General features: G+C 35.0%; 1 non-coding gene across 1 annotated transcript; it reads left to right on the plus strand.

Moving 5' to 3' along the window:
- Window positions 1–4,139: 4,139 nt before the first annotated feature.
- LOC128248974 (U6 spliceosomal RNA) lies at window positions 4,140–4,245 on the plus strand. The gene has a single exon (XR_008265119.1). It is a non-coding gene; the product is annotated as a U6 spliceosomal RNA (small nuclear RNA).
- The last annotated feature ends 3,320 nt before the right edge of the window (window positions 4,246–7,565 follow it).

Genomic DNA, 7,565 nt, shown 5'->3' on the forward strand with positions numbered 1-7,565 from the left:
TGGCCGTGACACATTTCCTGTGTCCTTATGTTTATGAGGGGGAGACAAGCACCTCCACCCAGCTAAGCCTGCATCCAGAGACATGTTTCTGAGTCTTTGCTCGACATCAGTCTGGAGTAGCATGGCCTGCTAGTTGGAGATGCCTGTCAAGCTCTTGTAAACATATAATAATTCTAGTGAAACACATTCACTGATTTCAAAAATAGAAATAATATATTTCTAAAGCTCTCAGATTGATTTATGCGGTAGTGATACTTGAAGTAGTTGTATGCTGTCAGCTTAATGTGACAGTTCCATGAAATTAGAGATGTATCATAGAATCGGGAGCAGTCTCAGGTAGGTTGGTATCAAAATTTGTATAATGAGACTGAATGCCCCAAGAACATTCAAGAAAATTTCAACAAGTTTATAGGCACAGATATATCTGTGTAATGAGAAGTTTGCTTCCTAATCATATGGTTCCGGGTTCAGTCCCACTGCATGGCACCTTGAGCAAGTGACTTCTTCTATAACCTCAGGCTGATCAAAGACTTGCTTGTGAGTGGATTTTTGTGGATGCAAATCAAGGAAGCCCTTTGTGTGCGTGTGTGTGTGCAAGGGTGTGTGTGTGTGTGTGTGTGTGTGTGTGCGTGCGTGTGTGTTTGTGTCTGTGCTTGTACCACCCATCTCCACTGCTTCACAGCCGGTGTTGGTATGTTTACAACCCTGTAATTTAGCAGTTCAGCCAATAGAGACTGCCAGAATAAGCACTAGGCTTTAAAAAATAAGTCCTGTGGGGTGGGGTCGATCTGTTTAACTAAAATCCTTCAAGATGGTGCTCCAGCATGGCCATAGTCAAATGACTAAAACAAATACGAGAAAGAAAAAAAGAAAAGGAGAAAGTAATTAAGCTTCTTGAAAACATCTTTGATATGCTATTCCTTTCCTCACCATTAAATGGCACATCCAAAATATCTTTTGCACAATTTAGTGTTTTTGCCTTGAATCTCCAATAATTATACAATCCTTCCTTAGTACAACATAGTACAATAGTGCAATCGGAATCCATTGCCAAATACTTTAAGAATGTAATCAAAGACAAGAAATAAAAAAATTAAAAAAAAAACAAGAACCAAAACACTGCATTGTTTTGTATTTTTACTGGCTTTGAAAGATTCCTGTGATTCTTCACTTGAGATAACTGTGGCTCTGATATTGTTTTGAAAGTGTGATGGTGATATCATCTCTTGCAATCTGACCTATAGGAGCTATTTGAGAAAGAGGTGTAAAGCGTTTTTACAACTTGGATAATCCATGTATAGGAAAACGAACAAAACATGTTGTCTGCACAAAATTCTTTCATGGTTTATACTTTTCATTCTTTCAATCTTTTATTTGTTTCAGTCATTTGACTGTGGCCATGCTGGAGCACTGCTTTTAGTGTTTGTAAGCCTAGTGCTTCTTCTATGGGTCTCTTTTGCTGAACCACTAACTTACAGGGACAGAAATACTCCAACATCAGTTGTCAAGCAATGGTGCTGGAACAAACACAGACACACACAAACACATACATACATACATGCATACATACATACATACATACATACATACATACATGCATACATACATACATACATACATACATACATACATACATACATGCATACATACATACATACATACATACATATATACATATATATAATTTTTCTACCTTGCCAGTGTCGCCTTACTGGCACGTGAAAGACAACATTCGAGCAAGGTCATTGCCAATGCAGCCGGACTGGCTCCTGTGAAGGTGGCACGTAAAAAACACCATTTTGAGCATGGCCGTTGCCAGTACCGCCTGACTGGCCCTTGTGCCGGTGGCACATAAAAGCACCCACTACACTCTCGGAGTGGTTGCCATTAGGAAGCACATCCAGCTGTAGAAACTCTGCCAGATCGGATTGGAGCTTGGTGCAGCCATCTGGCTCACCAGTCCTCAGTCAAACTGTCACTTTAAACAGAGCCCTTGATTCAATAACACTGTGTATAAACTCTGTATTTGGAATGACCAATTTCAAAGACTGTTGGATTTTACTCATTGGGTATTGGAATCATAATAATGGATTTACAAAGGCATCGACCAATCTTAAAAACAATTGGACTTTACTCACAAGGTATTGGAATCTTATATGTATACCATTCTGCCTAAACAATATATTTACAAATACAATATCCCTACATTCACTCTCTATTTCCTATCTTAATTAAACTAACTATTGCTTAATCATCCTCTCACACCGTCTCCGATGAAGGGACATAATAAATATCCTGGAGACAGCTGTAAGACCTTCTACTTATAAATGTTCTATATTATACACAGCCCTGTTTTTTTTTTTTTATCTCATTACGAAAAGTAAATTCTTATATATATATATATATATACTCACACATATACACACACCCAAAGACATACATGATACATATACGCAATCATGGACATATATATATATATATATATATATATATATATATATATATATATATATATATATATATATATATATATACATACATATATATATATATATATATATATATATATATATATATATATATATAAGTGCAGGTGTGGCTGTGCAGTAAGAAGCTTGCTTTGGCAACCACATAGTTCCAGGTTCAGTCCCACTGTGTGATACCTTGGGCAAGTGTCTTCTACTATAACTTCAAGCCAATCAAAGCCTTGTGAGTGGATCTGGTAGACAGAAATTAAAAGAAGCCCGTCATATATATATATGTGTGTGTGTGTGTTTGTGTGTGTGTGTGTGTGTGTGTGTGTGTGTGTGTGTGTGTGTGTGTGTGTGTGTGTATTTATGTGTGTGTCTTTGTGTCAGTATTTGTTCCTCCATCACCACCTGACAATCAGTGTTGATGTGTTTATGTCACCATAACCTAGTGGTTCGGCAAAAGAGACTGATAGAATAAGTATTAGGCTTACAAAGAATAAGTCCTATGGTCCATTTCTTCAACTAAAAGGCAGTACTCCAGCATGGCTGCAGTCAAGAGAGAAAACGAGTATCTATATTCGTAAGCGCACATGGATTATTTGCAATTTTATTTCCTCCTTCTTCCTTCTTTCTTTGGACTTCCCTGTTTTTCCTGTCTCTGAAGAAGAGCTATGCTCAAAATGTAAAACCACTACTTTGCTCCTTCTCTGAGCATCATATTAATACATTACTTGTACTACGTCCTTTTTTGTTTTTTATTTACTTCTTTATCTTTTACCTCTGTTTTTTTAATTAACTAGTGTTCGTGGGAAGAACCATTTTAACGATGCGTACCGCCTTAATTCTTTGAAACGCCGGAGTTTTAATGGTGGCAGCTGATGAAGGGTTTTTAGATCTATGTTTGCAATTTCAAAGTATAATGTAGATTTTTATATATGTTATTTCTTGATCCTACATTTATATTTCAAGAATGAAGTGGTTAAATAAATATTAGAACTGTAATTGTAAGTATGGAGTTCTTTTACATATCAACCCTTTCATCTCTATCAGCCACAATAAATATTTCATCAACAAACTTGCTATTCAAAGTTCAGTTGAGCTTAAGAATGGCTTTGATTTCCTCATTATACAATTAGAAAGTCACAGATATGGGGACCGAGTGGGAATCCAGAGGAATGTTGCTGTGCTAAATGTAGATATAGAGATTGCTTTGTAGATAATGAAAGAGACCTTTATTGAGAAGGTCATAAAAACTTTCTAAGAATGCTTCTTGGTAGAGAGGATGATCTTAGACTCGGATACATCTAGGGTTACGTTGATAACTTCCATCACTGGATCATTTATAAGGAGACTTTCAGCATCCATAGCATAAATGTTCCCAACTTTATTTGTATCATATAAAAAAATCTCAAAGAATTTGTCGGATGATTACGATGTCCTGGTGTATATTTTAATTATGCTGTCCAGTCATTTTGCAATTCTGTGTGTAAATGTATTGGTTTGAGAGATTATGGGTCAGAGGAGGTTATATATTGAAAGTAAATTTACATTTCTGTACATGTACATTTGGTATATATTTACAACAAAGAGTCATTGTAATATATTACAATATAGTACATGAAACAAAAATCAATAGAAAAACTATAGCAGAAAACATTACTGCTTTATATATGGCTACAGCAGTACATATTCTAAATTTGGAATGATACAGAAGGGATTAGCATAGCTGCTGCACAAGGATGACATGCAAATTCATGAAGTATTTCATATTTTTTCACAAAGCAGTGCTCCAGCATGGCTACAGTCAAATGACTGAGATGAGTAAAAGAAATAGAAGAATCTTACAAACTCTGACAAAAATATCTATAAAAGAGTTGCTAATGAAAAAAATATATAAGCTAAAAATCAACACAGATACAAAATGAAATTAAATAAGAAAAATACAGGATTTGAAGGTTAAATAATTTTTAAAACAAGCATTTGAAAAAACTACCTGCAAGTTCACGGTTCTTTTTGACCCAATGCAAAGCACTGGGAAACATACTGTTCTGCAATAATTTTATTCTGAGGATAAAGTTAAGATAGATTTGAAACATTATTAGGTTAATGGATTTAGGAACATTAATGTTCTAGATTAAACATAAAGGATTAAAAGGAAATATGAAAAGCCCCAATAAAGTAGATCAAACACTGGTACAGTCATGCATTTAATACATGCTTGAAAGAGTTTACATCCTCTTCATTATACACAAATATGAACCTGCATAATTCAACAGCATAAAATGCAAGCTGCACACCAGAATTCAGCAGAGAATAGAATAAAACTTATCAACAGGACATTGTTAAAAGCTGAAAGTTTTAAATATTTTCTTCAAAATATTTTCCTTGCCAAGCATGTATAAATCTTGCCCTCACATCACATAAGAAACAAAAATATGTAATAAAGCTGTAGTCTTCAGAAAGGTAAAACCGTAAGTGTTGAGAGGAAATTAGCTTAGTGGGGTGCCTACCCAGGTGAAACCCAGAATGTTTGAAGCATTTTCTTGCCTCCTCAGCCCCCACCTTGCATCTCCCATTCTTGAAACTGCAGGTAAAATATTGTTACCCACATATGGAAATAAATTTATCCATCTCCTACAACACTTAAGCAACTTCACCAAATCCCACTCCAGAATCTTGTCAGAAACTTCCACCTCGCAATGACAATGCAACCAAAACATAAAACTGGACTTAATTTAATTTATCCATCAAAATTTGGGGTCAAACTGTCATAAAAATTGATGAAATATTGAGATACTTATTCCAGTTTCAAATTAACAAATATTATAATTTTTCGTTTTTGGATTTGGTTTGCGACATTCTTTATGTGAGTTCGTGTGTTGAAGCATATTCCATTGTGTCTGGGGAGAGTCACTTTCTTTTTGTGCTTTATAATTTAACACACTCACTAGTAAAATTTCCACTTAATCCTTATTTTTATTTTCCTAAAATTTTTGTTGTGTCTTGCAACCTTTTCAAGAGTCAAAACTATTGAAAAGGCCGCAAGACACAACGAAAATTTTAGGAAAATAAGGAATAAGTGGAAATTTTACCGGTGAGTGTGTTAAATTATAGGGCACAAAAAGAAAATGACTCTCCCTAGACACAAAAAAATATTATCCTGCAACACAGAAAAGTATTGTGTATAACAATAAATTCAAAAGAGCTTCCTAGAAGCTGAGCAATAATAGTAAATCATTGAATTTATTCAATGTGCTCTTAGTTGACAATAATATTGCATAATTCTGTAGCCAAATGTGATTCTGATACCTTTTCCATTGACCTTTGTCTGTTTGGATCATATATACCATTGAACATAGTTTCTTTTTTTGTAATAATCCTACAAATCCATTTGGAATTGCCTTGATAATCCCTGACAAACACTACTTGTGTAACATAATTTTTTTAAAGCTGTTTGTAAGTTTGTCCTTCATTTGGTTATGGCTTTTGGGCAATAATATTGATAAAATAGTTTGTGATTGTCAGCTGTGTGGTGTTTCTACTGTTCATTTCCTGTTCAGTTTTAGAACTCTTTTATTCTTTTGCTTATTTCAGTCATTTGACTGTGGCCATACTGGAGCACCGCCTTTAGTCAAGCAAATCGACCCCAGGACTTATATTTTGTAAGCCTAGTACTTATTCTATTGGTATCTTTTGCAGAACGGCTAAGTTACTGGGACCTAAACACACCAGCATCGGTTGACAAGCGATTTGGGGAGAGAAACAGAGACACACAAACATATATATATATATATATATATATATATATATATATATATATATATATATATATATATATATATATATATATATATACATATATATATATACGACGGGCTTCTTTCAGTTTCTGTCTACCAAATCCACTCACAAGGCTTTGGTCGGCCCAAGGCTATAGTAGAAGACACTTGCCCAAGATGCCCCGCAGTGGGACTGAACCCAGAACCATGTGGTTGGTAAGCAAGCTACTTACCACACAGCCACATAAGAATAAAAAGTTCAATTGCCTTCCGCTAATGAAAGGTTTTCAAGACAAGATTTCCAAATTCCTTGTCTGAAGATTTGAATGAGGTACTCAAACTGACCCATTGAAACTGAATGAGAACCAAATGACTTCAAATGCCAAAGGCCCAAACATAGGGGTACGGTGAGTTCCATTATTTAATACAGTTGTTCCAGATGGTCCCTCAATGGCAAAAACTTTTGGAATATTGTCAATGTTCCATTGATGTTGTTGGTGCTTCCGATGCAACATAAGGAAATTTCAAAATGAATCAATAACAGTACGTCACATTTTATCACAAAAAAAAATGGTCTGGTGGAGTTGATACGTATTTGTTGTCATGGTGCATATGGTTTTTGGCTATTCACTATACATTTTTTGTTTTTTTGTTTTTCCTCTGACGCATTAACAATTGACTGGTGCTGGACACGATTTTACTGTTGCATTTATACCACCACCACCATCATCACCGCCATCACCACCGTCATCATCACCAGCATCATCATCATCATCATCATCATCATCATCATCATCATCATCATCATCATCATCATCATCCTCGCCATTTATTAATGTCCACATTTGCAGGTCAGACGGAATTTATTGGGGCAGATTTTCAACAGCCAGATGCCTTTTCTCTCCCACTTGCTGCCTACAGACACATCTTTGTGTGCATACGTGTTTGTGCAAGTGTGTATGAATGTATGTATGTGTGTATGTATATATATATATATATATATATATATATATATATATATATATATATATATATATATACACACACACATATATGTATGATTTTATGTATATATGTGTGTGTGTGTGTGGATACACTCATATTGAATATCTGCATATATGTTCTACTCATGTATTCCTATTATTCAACTAATATCTGTAAATATTTCATGTTTATGTGCACACTTCCTTTCATCATCATCTTCTCTTTCTGATCCACTCCTTGATCCCACCCCATCACATTGCCTCAATGCAACTTACTGTGTTTTATTATTTCCTCCACAATATATAGCTTCAATATCTCTCCTTTTGTTAGC

The sequence above is a fragment of the Octopus bimaculoides genome, chromosome 10, assembly GCF_046866305.1.
Source record: "Octopus bimaculoides isolate indiv1 chromosome 10, ASM4686630v1, whole genome shotgun sequence".
Taxonomy (NCBI): Eukaryota; Metazoa; Mollusca; class Cephalopoda; order Octopoda; family Octopodidae; genus Octopus; species Octopus bimaculoides.